Genomic DNA, 15964 nt, shown 5'->3' on the forward strand with positions numbered 1-15964 from the left:
AGTTTTCAAGTGTAAACACGCAATTTGAAAACATGCACAGACATTTCGATCAACGCTTAAATAAACTCACCAATGAAATCGATCAAAAGATCGAAGACAAAGTCATTAAAACAGTCAATAGTGTATACAATGTATTGGCAAATGATTTAGAAAAGAAATTCTCAGATCTTACAAACAAACAGGAACAGGAACTGTCAGAAATAGTAGAAACACACAATCAAACACAAACCGTACAAAAAGAAATACATGAAAACGTACAGGCTATTCAATTAAATTTAACAAGAGTACAGTCCGTATGTGAAGAAATACCTGACCAAGTTAATAAGGTTAACGAAGAAGTCGGTTTTCTGAAACAGGAGACTCGACGTATCAACGCGGACATTATAAAAATAAATGAAACTTTAGAAAACGGTAATGTAAATGAATCAATAACTGACCGGGAAACAAAACTTTTTGAAAAATTAGGTAATGAAATCAAAGTAGCCGAGGACAGAATACGCAAGGAAATTGCAGGTAGACTGAATGTTTCAAATGACTTGCCTACGTCAAGCAATAGGCAGCGCGACACTTATTCGCCCGTGCCAGATTACGATGTCAATAACGCAAAACATCACGCGCCCAGTCCGGCGTATGTGCACGCACCGGCACAGGCAAACAATGGCTATTCGCCAAACGCGGTGGTGCAACAGGCAGTAGGCGTGTCGCCTTGCATCTCGACGATTCTAGTCGATGAGAGCCTGTTGAAACATAGACAGTTTCCAGTTTTCTCCACAGAATCCAGAAAAATTCATCCAGTCGTATTTGTAAGAGCATTTAAAAATGTCTTACCAAGAAACTGGACTGAGGCACGGAAGAATAGATATGTAGTAGGCTTCACACAAGGCGACGCACTTTTGTGGGCCACAGACATGGCTGAACAGTGCGTCACCTACGAACAATTTGAACGGGCTTTCTTGGAGAAATATTGGTCTGCTGGGGTCCAAGAAAGACTGCGACGTGAGGTATTCAACCCACAACCGTTCAACCTCAAAAACGGCGGGTTGAGAAAGTATTTCGAAAAGTACTTGAATAAGACGCGCTATTGGAACAATCCAATACCGCACGTAGATGTTCTCAAAATTCTGAAAAACAGACTACCCGCGAACTTACGCGAGAAATTGGTAACCATACCGGAGAACGACCTTGAATACTTTCTTTCCGTGCTTGACTCAATTGATCTAATATACGAAGAAGAGCCGAGCACAAGTAATCGGAATGAATATTACGGAACAAATCAAAACAACGGTAACGGATATCATTTTAATGGCAGTGGACAAAACCCACACAGTTGGCATCCGTATGCGACAAGGCCAAATAATGGAAACTGGAATTACGGAAATCGGAGGAATTCGGCGCCACAGAGACGTGAAGAGCGAAGGTATAGTACAGATTACGGTCCACGCCGGTATGGAAATGATAGAAATCACGTGAATGATTGGTCAGGTCCGCGTTATGAAAGGCGGCACACAAATGAAAATTGCAATAGTTACGGTAATAGAAATGACAGACCAAGGAGGAATAGCGACGACCGGTCGCAAGAAAATGTTGCACGCAGCGGTCCGGAAACTAATTGGCGACAGAATAACCACTCAGTACACTTCGTAGAGGAAACGGACAGTAATGAAGCAACGCTGTTGTCTCCCCAGGTAAACAACAATCGGTCGTAATGAGCCCCCACCGGCCGACCGGTTTGACAACAGGGGGCACAAACAAGCACACATTATCTTGAACAATTATTTTTAAGATATGATCAGGATGCTACCGTAGAAGATGATCTATGTGAAGGAGATGAAAGCACCGGACAAGGTAAGTGACCTCGTGCAGGCTGTAATAACAACAAAAAGATAAGAAAGGTTACAGAATTTAACATTGGACAGGAAGTACTATTACGTACCCACCCAAAATCCTCTAAAATTAAGGCATTAAACAAAAAGTGGCAGTTGTTGTATGATGGACCTTTCATTATAATAGACAAACCTCACCCAGGATGTTATCTGTTAGGTAACACACGAACGGGCAAGGTGAAAGGGTTATACCCCCACAAGGATATCAAGGAATTTTTTCATTAAAGGTTATATGTTATTTTAGCAAAATTGAAATTACACAACCTTGGATCACACAGTAAAATTGCTGTCATTAACCTAAGAAACTTGCGAACAACTGGGGGCATATGCCAGCTTAAAAACGCATATTTAACCAAACCTAATGAAACATGTGTTACTGTGAGTCTTAACACTATAAAATAAGCCGGCCGAAGTGGCCATGCGGTTAAAGGCGCTGCAGTCTGGAACCGCATGACCGCTACGGTCGCAGGTTCGAATCCTGCCTCGGGCATGGATGTTTGTGATGTCCTTAGGTTAGTTAGGTTTAACTAGTTCTAAGTTCTAGGGGACTAATGACCTCAGCAGTTGAGTCCCATAGTGCTCAGAGCCATTTGAACCATTTTTGAACTATAAAATAAACCATACGGTACTTTTGTAGTCTAACTCAGTTATTTAAGAGAGGGGAACAAAGACAAATTAGCGCGAAGGTCAGAGTTTGTTCGCTTGAGACGAGCAACAAACCACACGTCGAAGTTGCAATCCAACGCTCCGCTAATGAGCACGTGATAGCTGCATGTCAAGACGAGGTCATTGGCCGCGCTGTAGGCAGCGAGCCGGGGAGAAATCTTCCCCCCTTCCGTCCGATCAGCTGAGCGTATACAAAGCGCGAAGGCGCATGCGCAGTCGAGTCCAGACGACACGTGACTCATATTACACGATGGCGGCTATCACGAATAATGTTCACCAACAATGCAGAGTTTTCCCCGCGCCTACAGCCCAGTCGTGGTACGTAAGCGCGCATGCGCGGAACGTTTAAAAGTTTTGAGACCATGCTTACTATGAGACACAGAGACGAAATCCATTCAAAAACAAGAAAGAAAACGGTACACAAGTCTTGTAAATAGTAACTTAGAAAATTTAATTATAAGCTGGTATTACGTAATAAAAGTGAACATACAAGTACATACTGGTCATGGACGGTATTGTAATATTATATTATACTGAGTAAAAATCTTAGCTTGTACGGAAGGAGAAAGAAAATAGAACAAAAAAAAAATGCAGATATATAACCGGAAGAAAGGCTATGTACACGAGAACAATACACAATTACATGTAGGGAAAAAGCAGCAAAGAGGAAATCAAAGAGATAACGCATACATTTACATTACACAGTAGCTAGCGATTTTCAGAATGAACAACAAGGTAAACGTGGGAATTTTTGTGACTAAGGAAAAGAATGACAAGCTTTAAAATAGGAAAATAATAAACAGATCTATGCAGCGTGAGTAATGAACTGAATCGCTCTCAAAACAAATACCTAGGATTTATAGAGAGAGAAACACATTAATGGTAAGAAACACCTAAAGCACTCAGCAAACAACTTTGTAGAATATATAAGCTATACACGAGGTTACATGTACGAAAGCTAAAGTGTAAAGGAGGAAAATATGGAATGATTGCGCATTAATGGACCGTAAGGCAGTTATGTATGTAAGAAGAAATATTTAGTTGTAAGTATCATTAGTATAATGGATGATGCTCAGCACACCCTGAATTATTTTGGAATATTGAGGGAATGGTGCAGGGTACCGAAAAAGTGCCCCACCAGCAAAGTGTATATTGTACTGGTAGATGTTTTTTGTGGGTATAAACGTATGTATGAATGTGTGAAAGGCGAAAGAAGCTCTGTACATGTACGGAACCTAAACAACATAGAAGTTTTAAGGAACATTAAACTCTAAGACAACCTCGTATAAACATGTATACCTAACGTCAAGAAATAACTTAATTAAAACCGTAAGACTCTACGAGTTTACGAGAAAATACGAAAAACCTGATACCCAGTGCAACATTAGCGATTCTTCACTCATATATGCAGAAGGAAGGTATGAATTACTTTACACACTTGAAATATGAAATGATAAATCATGTCAAAATTATATCTTTCATACATATAAATATTAAGTCACAAAGAATGAAAATGATATCGCCGCTATACGAGAAACAGGTAAGTAGCGTGATCGACGACCTGTAAGCAAAGGAATCGTCTATAAAATGAATTATGAACAGAAAACGTCATACAGAATATCATGCCGCACTGAAGCTATGGAAGTCTGATTATTCGTGTACACAGATTTTCATGACAACCGATGCATTAAAATGTCTGTATTTTTTCTCCCATGATAACACAAGACGCCTACAAGCGCACTTTAATTGAAGATGATCCACGCACACAAGGGCGGGCCGCTATTATGAAACACTGTACATATTAATAGTAGTTACACCCTGAACTTCAAAATCTTATGCTTATATGTCTATGTTAAGGTAGGAAGTTTTATTAGGGTTAATGATTTACAAGCACACCAGAATGTGCTTACGCCCAAAACACTGTACATATTAAGGTTATGCTGCATATAAATGATTGTTTCGTGCATTTTCAGATTTTATAGGTAAAAACCGTAGCATACACGTAGTCGTTGCCATTACCCTAAGTAGAAGGTAGAAAATTCCCTTCCCAAGGTGCAGTGGAGCGGCTACAGGTGTGTTCTCTGCATGCTGATGCATGTCGTTGCGTATGAAGAATACGTAACGAAGGTAAACCTTAACATATACTAGAGTTCAAGAAGGAAAACAAAGGACTTGTTCCTTCTAACTGATTAATGGAAAAATGTGTGTGTGTCAGTAAAATCCAAGACGAAGAAGCCACTTCGAGTGGTCAAAAATTTTTCAATTTTCGTCGATAGATTTTTCCTGTAATTAATGTAACCAATGTATTGTATGTGTTATTTGTTATTCAATTGTATGTGATGTATTTTGTATTTCATGCCAAGTCCCGTGACTTACAATTTTGTGAATACTTATGTACATTGACCAGAAGTATTGAGGGAAATGAATCTCGGTACAATAGGTAAAAGGGGTTAATGCGAAGAAAAAAGTGAAGTGAAAAGAAAGTCTCGATCGCAATACTCGCGGTTAAAGTGGTGTGTGTAGAAATTAAAATTGTACAAAGTAGTGCTACATTGCAAGTGTCAGCGAGCCTAAGCAAGTGACATCGAAAATTGAAGTTGCTATCGTCAAACGACCCATGGCGTCACAATAAGAAAAGACAATGCCAAACAAGTTTGACATGGCACGCTTCTTACCAGGAGCTGCATCGACGGGATCGTCCTCCGCCTCGCACATAGTGTGGTGTGTTCTTCGGGGCACATATTCCAATGTACCTCGTCGTATCCAGTCTAAGTACTGGAAGGAACTACAAAAAGCACACGCATACTGAGGTTCGGACGTCTCGACGGTACCCGCACGTCGGTGTATATTCAGTGCACTGGCGCGCGCATTCAACCAACGTCGCCTGCTAACGGACGACCAAACAATCAGGCGCGCGTATCACACGCCCATATTCAACACTGCGGATAGCGAACAAAGCTCGTCGCCCCAGAATAAATACAGAAAGCAATACAAGGACTTAATTTTCACCTCTGATGAGGAAGGAAACATTTGCATGTAACGTTGTATTCATTGTATATTTTATTGTACAAACTTTACTACATGATGTCATTTTCTCAGTATTAACCAGAACTTTGTATATTAGGATTAAGGTTTGTAAATATTAGCATAAGTATACCAAAAAACTGACACACACTCAGAAATACCAAAGAATTCACAGTGCCTATCAATTGCAAGGTCGACTACTGTATCCTGTCAATCAAATAAAATTTTCTAGTGACAGTATACAGTAGGGGGGCAGTTGTAATGACACATTCCGACGCAGAGACATACAATACCTTAAAGGCTGCGCCAAAGATTAAATTGAGAGGCATTTAGATTATAATCTTTGTAATGTTCACATTGGATTCTCTTTTGTTTCATACTCCAAGGAGCTAAGGGACACTTTCGATTGTTGCCTTGTGGAGGATGGACGTGATTTTTGGACTGTGCGGAAAGGCAGCCATGTAGTTAGTAATTATGGTTTGTGCGACGAGCACAGCAAGTCTTATTGTGTTGTGAATAAAAAATAGTTAAAAGTATCGAAGTGTTACGAAAATTATTTATAGCGACGTAGGATTGTATTCCTTGGTTTCCACCGTCTTCGTGAAGTGAACCGATGCCGACTCATGATGGTACACACGGTCAACAAAGAGAAGAACATCGATGGCGACTAATGAATTAATATTGTGGCAGAAGGACTAATTCTACGTCTAAGGTGAGAACTCTGATTAAATCAACAATGACGTGGAATTTAAAAATATAAAATGTTTTTTATTTAATTCGCCACATAGTGTAGTCTGTGATATTTTCATAGGGACAGCTATTCGGAGCCGAAATTGGCGTATGACACGATCATAATACTTGAAATAATTATGCTCGCTCCTTGTTTAATGTAAAGCTAAATATAAGAGGCAGTCAAATGAAAACGAGACATATGGAAAAAAGATAGTAAACTATGTATTGTAAAAAAAGTAATTTCAACAACTGTTAATGCATTTATCCCATTATGATATAGTACGGTCACTGCATTCATGGAAAATGTATGCGGTAGCAAATCGCCGGAAGCAAATCTACGGCCACGGATATCTTTCTTCAGGTAGCCCAAAATATGGATATTGCATGGGGAGAGATCGGTACTGTATGGACGGTTTCATAGCGAAACTCCTGCATCGTACTCTAAATGACTCGCCAAAAAACTTCCCACCCTCATTGTCAAGGTCGTTTCATTACAGCGCAAAATTTCGCTGAGAAGCCCCTACACATCGTCCATACAGTCCCGATCTCTCCCCATGCAATATCCATATTTTTGGATCCCCGAAGAAAGACATTCGTGGCCGACGATTTTCTTCGGACAAAGAGGTGAATGCCTGGGCAAAATGCATTGAACGTCCTGTCTGAGACTGAGATAAATTTATTAACAGGTATGGCGATTAACTTTGAAATAATGAACAGTATACTCACTTTTTTCGATCTGTCTCGTTTCCAATTGTCTGCCATTATACTGCGACGTGTCTGGAGAAATCTGATATGTCATTCCTACATAAACAGTGCGATTATTTACCAGGCGTAATTTATAGTCTGATAAAAATAGTTACGATGGTTGGCGACTGAAAGATCGTGTAGAATTACGTTGATATGCTGTATTAAGCACACATTTATTCTATACATAATGTAGCTATTTTTCAGCGTACAGCGATAATACGTTGTGACTCCACGTCGAACTACACTGAAGGACCAGAGAAGAAACAGGTACAGGATTGCGTATTCATAAACAGGCAGAATACGGCGCTGCGGTCGGCAACGCATTTATAAAACAGCAAGTGTTAGATCAGTTACTGCTGCTCAATGGCAGATTATCGAGATCTAAGCGAGTTTGAACGTGGTGCTATAGTCGGCGCACGAGCGATGGTACATGGCATCTCCGAGGCAGCGACCATTGTACCGTGAATATAAGGAATCCGGTAAAACGTGAAATATCGGACGTCGCTGCGACCGGAAACAGATCCTACAAGAACGGAACGAACGACGACTGAAGAGAATCGTTCAACGTGACAGAAGTTCAACCCTTCCGCAAACTGCTGCAGATTTAATTGCTGGGCAATCAACAAGTGTCAACGTGCGAACCATTCAATGAAACATCATCGATATTTCCTTTCGGAGCCGAAGGCCCACTCATGTACCCTTAATCACTACGTGACACAAATCTTTATGCCTAGCCTGTCGGACGGACTTGGAAAATTCCAGCAGGACAGTGCTTCCAGAATTGTTACAGAGTGGCTCCAGGAACACTCTTCTGAGTTTAAACACTTCCGCTGGCCACCAAACTCCACAGACATGAATATTACTGAAAATATCTAGGGTGGCTTGCAACGGGCAGTTCAGAAGAGACCTCCACCCCCTCGTACTCTTATTGATTTATGGACAGCCCTGCAGGATTAAAGGTGTCAGTTTCCTCCAGCACTACTCCAGACATCAGTCGAGTTCATGCCACATCGTGTTGCGACTCTCCCGCGTGCTAGCGGGGGCCCTACATGATATTAGGCAGGTGAACCAGCTTTTTGGCTCTTAAGAGTATTTCTGACGTTACCAGTGCCATGTAAGAGCACAAGAGCAGGTGAACACCCTAAATTTCGACATCTTACGGTTTTATTCGTTATTTTTCTTTGAATGCTGTTAAACACAATGTAGATGTTTCAATTCGAAAGATAAGGTACATAAATCTACAGCGCTACTGTTCCTCTAGACTTGTCATCAGGGTCGCGAGCACACCTTCAGTTGTGCACGTTTTAAGGAACTTTCGAACATGTGCAATTCGCATGACGTAATTGCCTCACGGTCCAAATACATACGGATTCGATAAACAACGTGTACGGTAGGCGATGGGCACATCTAGCTGAGAATCATAACAGCCTAAAGCACATCACCGTCGATTGTGAACTTATAGCATTTATTCATGTTTCTGAAATCAGTTGATGAGATGGTGAGTCCGGTTTATCTGTGCTGCAGGCCCACACTGTGTGCATGAAAATTCACGAAAAGCGATATCACTGGTTTCTCTCATCTTCACTTAAATGTGGGCTCGACGTTAGTGTGCTTCAGGCTCTTATGTATCTCTGCGTCTCATTTGTATCCTATTCAAGTGACCGTGTTAGTAGCCATAACTACTTGAGTTTAATCATTTCCGCAAACGGTACTTCGTGGTTCAAAATGGTTCAAATGGCTCTGAGCACTATGGGACTTATCTTCTGAGGTCATCAATCCCCTAGAAAAAAAAAATGGCTCTGCGCACTATGGGACTCAACATCTTAAGTCATAAGTCCCCCAGAACTTAGAACTACTTAAACCTAACTAACCTAAGGACATCACACACACCCATGCCCGAGGCAGGATTCGAACCTGCGACCGTCGCAGTCCCGCGGTTCCGGACTGCAGCGCCAGAACCGCTAGACCACCGCGGCCGGCAGTCCCCTAGAGATTAGAACTACTTAAACCTAACTAACCTAAGGACATCACACACATCCATGTTCGAGGCAGGATTCGAATCTGCGGCAGTAGCGGTCGCGCGGATCCAGACTGTAGCGCCTAGAACCGCTCGGCCACCGCGGCCGGCTGCACTTCGTGTTTGGCGCTGGTTGTTTACTATGCGGGAATCGGATTTCGTGTGCAGTGTAAACATGAACAACGTTGAACCTGTTTTAAATACTAACGTAAAGCTGTGACGACGGGTGGTCAGTCGTGGTTTCCTAGCTTATTCCGTAGAGCACTTGCCCGTGGAAGACGAAGGTCGCAAGTTCTAGTCTCGGCCTGGCATACAGTTTTAATCTGCCACACAGCGCACCCTGCGCTACAGAGTGAAAATCTAATTGTGGGTACAGAAAAATAAATTAGCAGGGAAAAATTAGCCGCATAGGAACTAGGGCCTGGGACAACTGATCCTTTGACTGAGACAGTGACGAAATCAAAAAAGCTTGACGACAAGCGAACATTTAACAGGGAAGTGTGCAGTTAGTAAAGTTCTTGTGTGGGTGGCAGCGTAAAACATATCTGATTTTCAGCCCGGAAGTAAATTCGTGAACTAATACTTCTGTTAGGGATCTTTTACACTTGTCCAAAAAAATGGAAAAGCAGGAAAACTCACACAAAAATGCGAAATGGAGAAAGTTCACACGTATTTTCGTTTTTGCCCTAAATTGTACTTAATTATGTAAAAAACAACAAAATTACATAAAACAATTCGTATTTTTTTAGATAAGTTATGCATCTCATTATTATTATTATTATTATTATTATTATTATTCGCGAATTCTCCCCAGAAACGTAAGACGCTAAGCACATAACTCGATCAAGTTTTCTTTGCGTCCTTCCTGTTCTTCCAATAGGCTTTCATTCGTTCCGAGAAGGCTTGTTCACTCCCGTTCGACCACTTTAGCGAGTACTGTTTTTCTTTGTGTTGCTCTGATATTACTTCCCATTTGTCTACTTTGTGTCTGAAGGTGTCTCTTTCTAGAACGTCGGCTGCTATTATGTTTGCATCATTTAGGTTTTTTCGAATTTCATCTAGCCAAGGTGTGGAATTCTTAAGTGAGGTTACATAATATATTATTCTGAAATTTCCTGGCAGATTAAAACTGTCTGCCGTACCGAGACACGAACTCGGGACCTTTGCCTTTCGCTCCTGCGAGAGCTTCTGTAAAGTTTAGAAGGTAGGAGACGAGGTACTGGCAGAAGTAGAGCTGTGAGGACCGGTCGTGAGTCGTGCTTGGGTAGCTCAGTTGGGAGAGCACTTGCCCGCGAAAGGCAAAGGTCCCGAGTTCGAGTCTCTGCCCGGCACACAGTTTTAATCTGCCAGGAAGTTTCATATCAGCGCACACTCCGCTGTAGAGTGAAAATTTCATATATTATTCTCTTCGTCAATCGATTTTCTGGTAGTCGGCTGAGATGTCAAAAGCATTTCATTCGCCTTTTCCTAATATCAGTTTCGATGATTGAAAACTTTTCTGATGTTTCAATTGATTGTAGCCTATAACCTTCTTGGGTATGTCTTCCTCCTAAAATTTTCCTGACGATCTTTCTCCCTTCGTTTTTGATGTCTTCGAGTTGTTGTTTTCTGTCAAGGGTCAGTATTTAACTTATGTAGAGGATTGCTGGTTTTATAAGAGTACTGTAGTGTCTAATTTTGGTCCCTCTTGACATTGGTTTTTAATTTTACCATATTTTGGTTTCAAGCTTGAAATTTCTGATTTTGAACAAAAGAATTCAGTTTTCTCAAACGATTTTTCTAAACCTGCTTTTTCTGCTGTTGACTGCAGTCTCCTCGTCCTCTGTTAATATCGCCAGGTAGTCCGCAAATGCAAGATGTGGTATGTAGAGGTTGTTTTTGGCAACATCCAGACGGACTGGCTTCCAAACCCCAATTTTCTTGAGTTCTTTCTCCCATTCTTCCATATCTTTGTCTAGAACTACGTTGAACTGAATCACCTTGTGTCACACCTGTCTGAATGTCGAAGGGTTCTGAGATTTCCCCCATACATATTTCTGTAGATTTCGTGTCAATTAGTATTTGTTTTATGATTTCTCGTGTTTTGGGATCTAATCCTCTTTCTTTTAAAATTTGGAATAGTGAGTGCCTGTTTATTGAATCGCATGTAGTTTCTTTTTAGTCTAAAAATGTGCATACTACAAGTTTTTGTCTGAGAGCTCGCATTTTGAGTGTGTTTTTCAGGTTGAAAATTTGCTCCGGACATGGTCTGTTCGGTCTGAATCCTGCTTGATATTCTGCTACTTCGGGCTCTAATTGCTGGTGTGTTCTCTTCAAAACACAGGCTGATAGAATTTTTTTGGTGACTGGTAATAGAGTAATCCTCCTGTAGTTGTTAACATCTGATTTATTACCTTTTTTATGTAGTGGATGAATCAAGAGAACTTCCACTCATCCGGGATTTTTTCGGTTTGCCAGATGTTTTGGATTATTTGAGTAGTTTGAGTGAATTTGGGCATAAAATCATCAAGAGTTCTGCTACAATGCGTCCCCTCTTCCTCCCTCGATGCTTTATTGCTTCTAAGTTTCGTGATGATCGCATAAATTTCTTCTTCTATTATTATAATCATTATTATTATTATTACTGTTATTATCATTGGCAGTGGCTGTAGTTGTATGAACTTGTTGATAAGCATAACTGTTGTACAGCAGAAGCTATTAATTTCACACTCTCAAATCTATTTGAATCTAAAATTTTGTGAACACTCAGAATGCATACTCACGAGCCGCCACTGGACGTTAAGTTCCGTAGAAACTGTGACCGAGCCACATAACCCGGCCGACATGTAATGTAGCAACGGGCGGCGCGAATGGGAACGAGCTGTTTCCACGGCACTGCGGCGTCAGACGCTCCAGCGAGAGGCGACGGGAAATGACGCCCCGCCTGGCGGACAACAGGTGTGGTTCAAACTAATTAAACTTGCAGAGGTGCAGGTCGCAACGGGTGTCAAATTTCGCTCGCCTGAATAATTCATTCGAGTGACGTCTCGCTTCCTGTGCAGAATACAGACGAGTTCGGCAGCCAAGAACGGGGAAGGCGAATGGACTACTATAGTCATACAACTCAAACTATCTGTGACTGCCTGCCTCTAAGACACATGAGTGCAGAGTTCAGTTGTTTAATAACTTTTCATGTGCTGAGGCTAGATGAAAGGATCGGATAACTGACGTGTTTGTCACCCACTTTTTTCTCTTCGTCCGCTGTACTCAGTACCAATCCTCCCTTACAAAACACCTCTCATCACTCCGTTAGTAACCCCTACTTCCCCTTCCGCAAACTCTCGATTTTCTTTCCCACGATTACTTCAGTCACTATCCCTCAGCTCCTTCCTACAGTGATATCTGACATCTTTTTCAATATAACATTCTCTCTGGCGCTTTCAACACCTCATTTCCCTGCCAGAGGTACTAGGAGCCGCCGGAATATCATCTTCATAATGAAGAGAATTTCCAACAAATAACCATCGTCTTGCCATAAATTTCTTCACATACTTTACACACTCAAATTATTTCATACTAAAATTGTGGCTTCTGTAATACACTGTAAGAAGAGCAGAAGTCTGGCCGCTGCCAGCCCGCTCCTAGTTAGTGGAATATATACAAGTAAAATTTAAAAAATCGTCAAATTTGATACAATATTAATTACGACCAGTGTTTTACTGTAGTTATGTGTAGTTATGAATAATATGAAAGAGTCTTATTCATTATAGCCAAAAATACGCGAGAGAAATTATTGAGAAACAGCCATGCGATCCAAAATGAGGCTACTTTAAAAGGGAACCTAAACAAATGGTTCAAATGGCTCTGAGCACTACGGGACTTAACTTCTGAGGTCATCAGTCCCCTAGAACTTAGAACTACTTAAACCTAACTAACCTAAGGACATTACACACAGCTATGCCCGAGGTAGGATTCGAACCTGCGATCGTAGCGGTCGCGCGGTTCCAGACTGTAGCGCCTAGAGACGCTCGGCCACTCCGGCCGGCAGGAACCTAAACCTTACCCTTTTACAATAGCATAGTGATTGTTCACTGCACAGCCCTGTGATCTTCCTGCAAATAGTAAATCAGCCTGTCCATTCCCTTCTTGTCCCTCTTCCACTTTGAGTCGTTTCTATCTCTCTCTTTCTTTTACGATTCCCTCCATTACTTAACCTCATTTGTTCAAATTTTCTCATTTTTCAACGTTACTTCGCATTTGATTCTTTCCATGTTGTTACCATGTATTTCTGTTAATAATCTGTTTGATACCGACAATGACAGTACTTATCACAATCTTAATAGTACGGAGATTATTGCAATAATTATGTTCAGTCTCACAAGTACTTCAGTATAGCTACTCTTATTCACAAGTGCAATCCATTGTATAGGCAAAGTACAATGTTTTCTGTAAACAAAATCCCCAAATATGCTTCGATACACGTAGCAGAAGGCCCGAAAGTGCCAACTTTTCATGGTAAAATAAATGTGTCATAAAGTATAATGCAATCAATTGCCTACATCAGTTCAATGTGGTATGATTCGAATCCACCAAGTAGACCGTGCCATTGAAAATCAAATTAGAGGATAGTGACTTTAATATCATTAGTTGAACAGTGTCAGATAAACAATGGGAATCTATGTTGTAAACAAATGATTCCTGGGAAAACAATATTCTGTTTGGTGCGATACTTTAGGTTTATTTACTTTCACAAAAAATTGTAAGAACATGCACAAGTTATTGGATACGTTTGTTAGATGGTCGCCGTCAGCATACAATTCAGAGAGGACATTCGAGTAATTTTTATTCGCGAGAGGTGATTTCACCGATCACATGTCCAACGTGTCAGCCAGAATAATATTACAAATATCACACTTTTCACCGAATCGTAAGCAAGAAGGAATATCGGATACTTTATTTTTAATGTTTTTGCCTTTTGTATTTTTGGTTGCTCACTTGACAGTTACCGTTGCGAAATTCCCAAAATTAGTTCACAACTGTATCTTTTCAACATAAATTAAGACTTTTTGTATCGTTAGTGACATATAAATTTATTAATATTTCCAAACTCTGGTTTCATTTTCCATTTTGTACCAATAAATTCAACGTAGCTGAGAATTTGTATATAAGTTTTTAGTGGAATTACGTGTCTCCTGTGTCTGTTACATAGACTTTGCTGAGCAATCATAGACTTTGTGTTTCTTCACAATGGAGAGCGGAGGTCGTCGTCGTAAACTGAAAGCTCTCCAGCTACTAAATGTATAATGTGTAATGAAGAGGACTAATGTAAAACGAATCATAATTTAATTAGAGATACACGCCGTACTGCACAGTGTTTCACAAGTATCGGTGAATCAAACAGCTCGATTCAGCTCCTGGCCTTAACTGAGACACCCTAAGAAGGACTATCTGATTGGGTGACAATCCATTCCAGAATCGGTATCACGTATTGTAACTCATTTGATAGCTGTCAGCGAGGTCACAGAGGTTAGACTGCAAAGTTACAGCTAAAATCGCTGCTCCGAGAAATCGCTTCCAATACTAGCAATATTTGGATCACGTTACCTCTCTCAGCAAGTTCAGCGTGTAGCATTCGGTAAATGAAGCTGAGGTTACACACTACGTTTGAGTGATCAGTTCACAGATCTTTCAAACATTGTTAAAACCTGGTAATTAAGGAAGGCAGGATTCGGTTACGATTGTGGACGGGGCCCAAATCAGTTACTATTGGTTTGCTTTGCAATTTCACTCATTTATTTCAATAAATAATTTTTGAAAACAAGGCAATGAGGTCGCAATCAGACTTTTGAGGCACGTAACCACAATCACGGCTGAAGGTCTTTTACGTCAGAATGGCATAGCAAAAGTTAATTTAAAAAGCAGATCACCAAACAGGTGAGACAAATGATGGTAACTTAATAAAACAATAATAAAATAAAACACAAGGGCCTGTGACAGGCGGTGCTCCAGGAATCGACCTCTGAGTTGGTCACACCAAAAACACTTTTGCGAGTGAAGAAAAAGGCAGCCAAGAGTTGCATTCAGATCACAAGATGGTAACTCGAACTAGCGGCAGTCTAATCAGCGACTAATAATAATCTTGGTGAGGTTATCTGACATCCAACAAAACAAATGCAGGATGTAAAATTAGGCCAAAGCCGGAACCGGCGACCTGGGCTCAGCCCTCAGAGTACTGTGCTTAGAGCGCCCAGAACAAGAAGGAATGACTACCGCTAAGGTAGAAGAACGCCAAACAACCTACAGTCAAGAAGCTGTCAAACTTACATGCCTCACCGGACAGCGGCGGCAAGGCAAGGAAATGTACACTGCCGTTACATAAACTAACCCCCAGGGCAGGTAACTGGGGCGTTAGCAGCCAAAAGACAGAAAAATACCGCTGGTTGAACAATATAAGGATCTGAAAATCGTAAATAGTAATTAGAAGCTCAGGAAGGCTAATCAGATCTGCCTTTCCAGGTACTCCACTCGCTGCTTTTCGCCTCGGCGACACTACGAGCAGCAACACTAACCCAAGTCACTGGAGAATCGCGAGATTTCACAATGGTGGAGGTTTCTCCACGCGAATTGCAATGCACTCAACTTAAACATGCAGGATCCGGTTTCGACGAGGTCGTGCACCCTCGTGACGACTGCCCTTCCATCCAGCAGTCCATACACGCCGCCGGCGGTCCCGGCGTGTTGTCGCTCTGCGCGGACCTCGCTGCTCCTGCGTCCCCAAGTGCACCCCCACTCACACCACACGGAAGAAACACGAGGTCGCCCCAAAGGTAGGGCAGCAGAACTACATACTGATAAGCGCTCCTGCTGCCACTAGCGGACAGGCAACGCTCACGAAACGATACGGTCTGGCAGAAAC

This window comes from Schistocerca nitens, chromosome 7 (genome assembly GCF_023898315.1).
Source record: "Schistocerca nitens isolate TAMUIC-IGC-003100 chromosome 7, iqSchNite1.1, whole genome shotgun sequence".
NCBI classification, from domain to species: Eukaryota; Metazoa; Arthropoda; class Insecta; order Orthoptera; family Acrididae; genus Schistocerca; species Schistocerca nitens.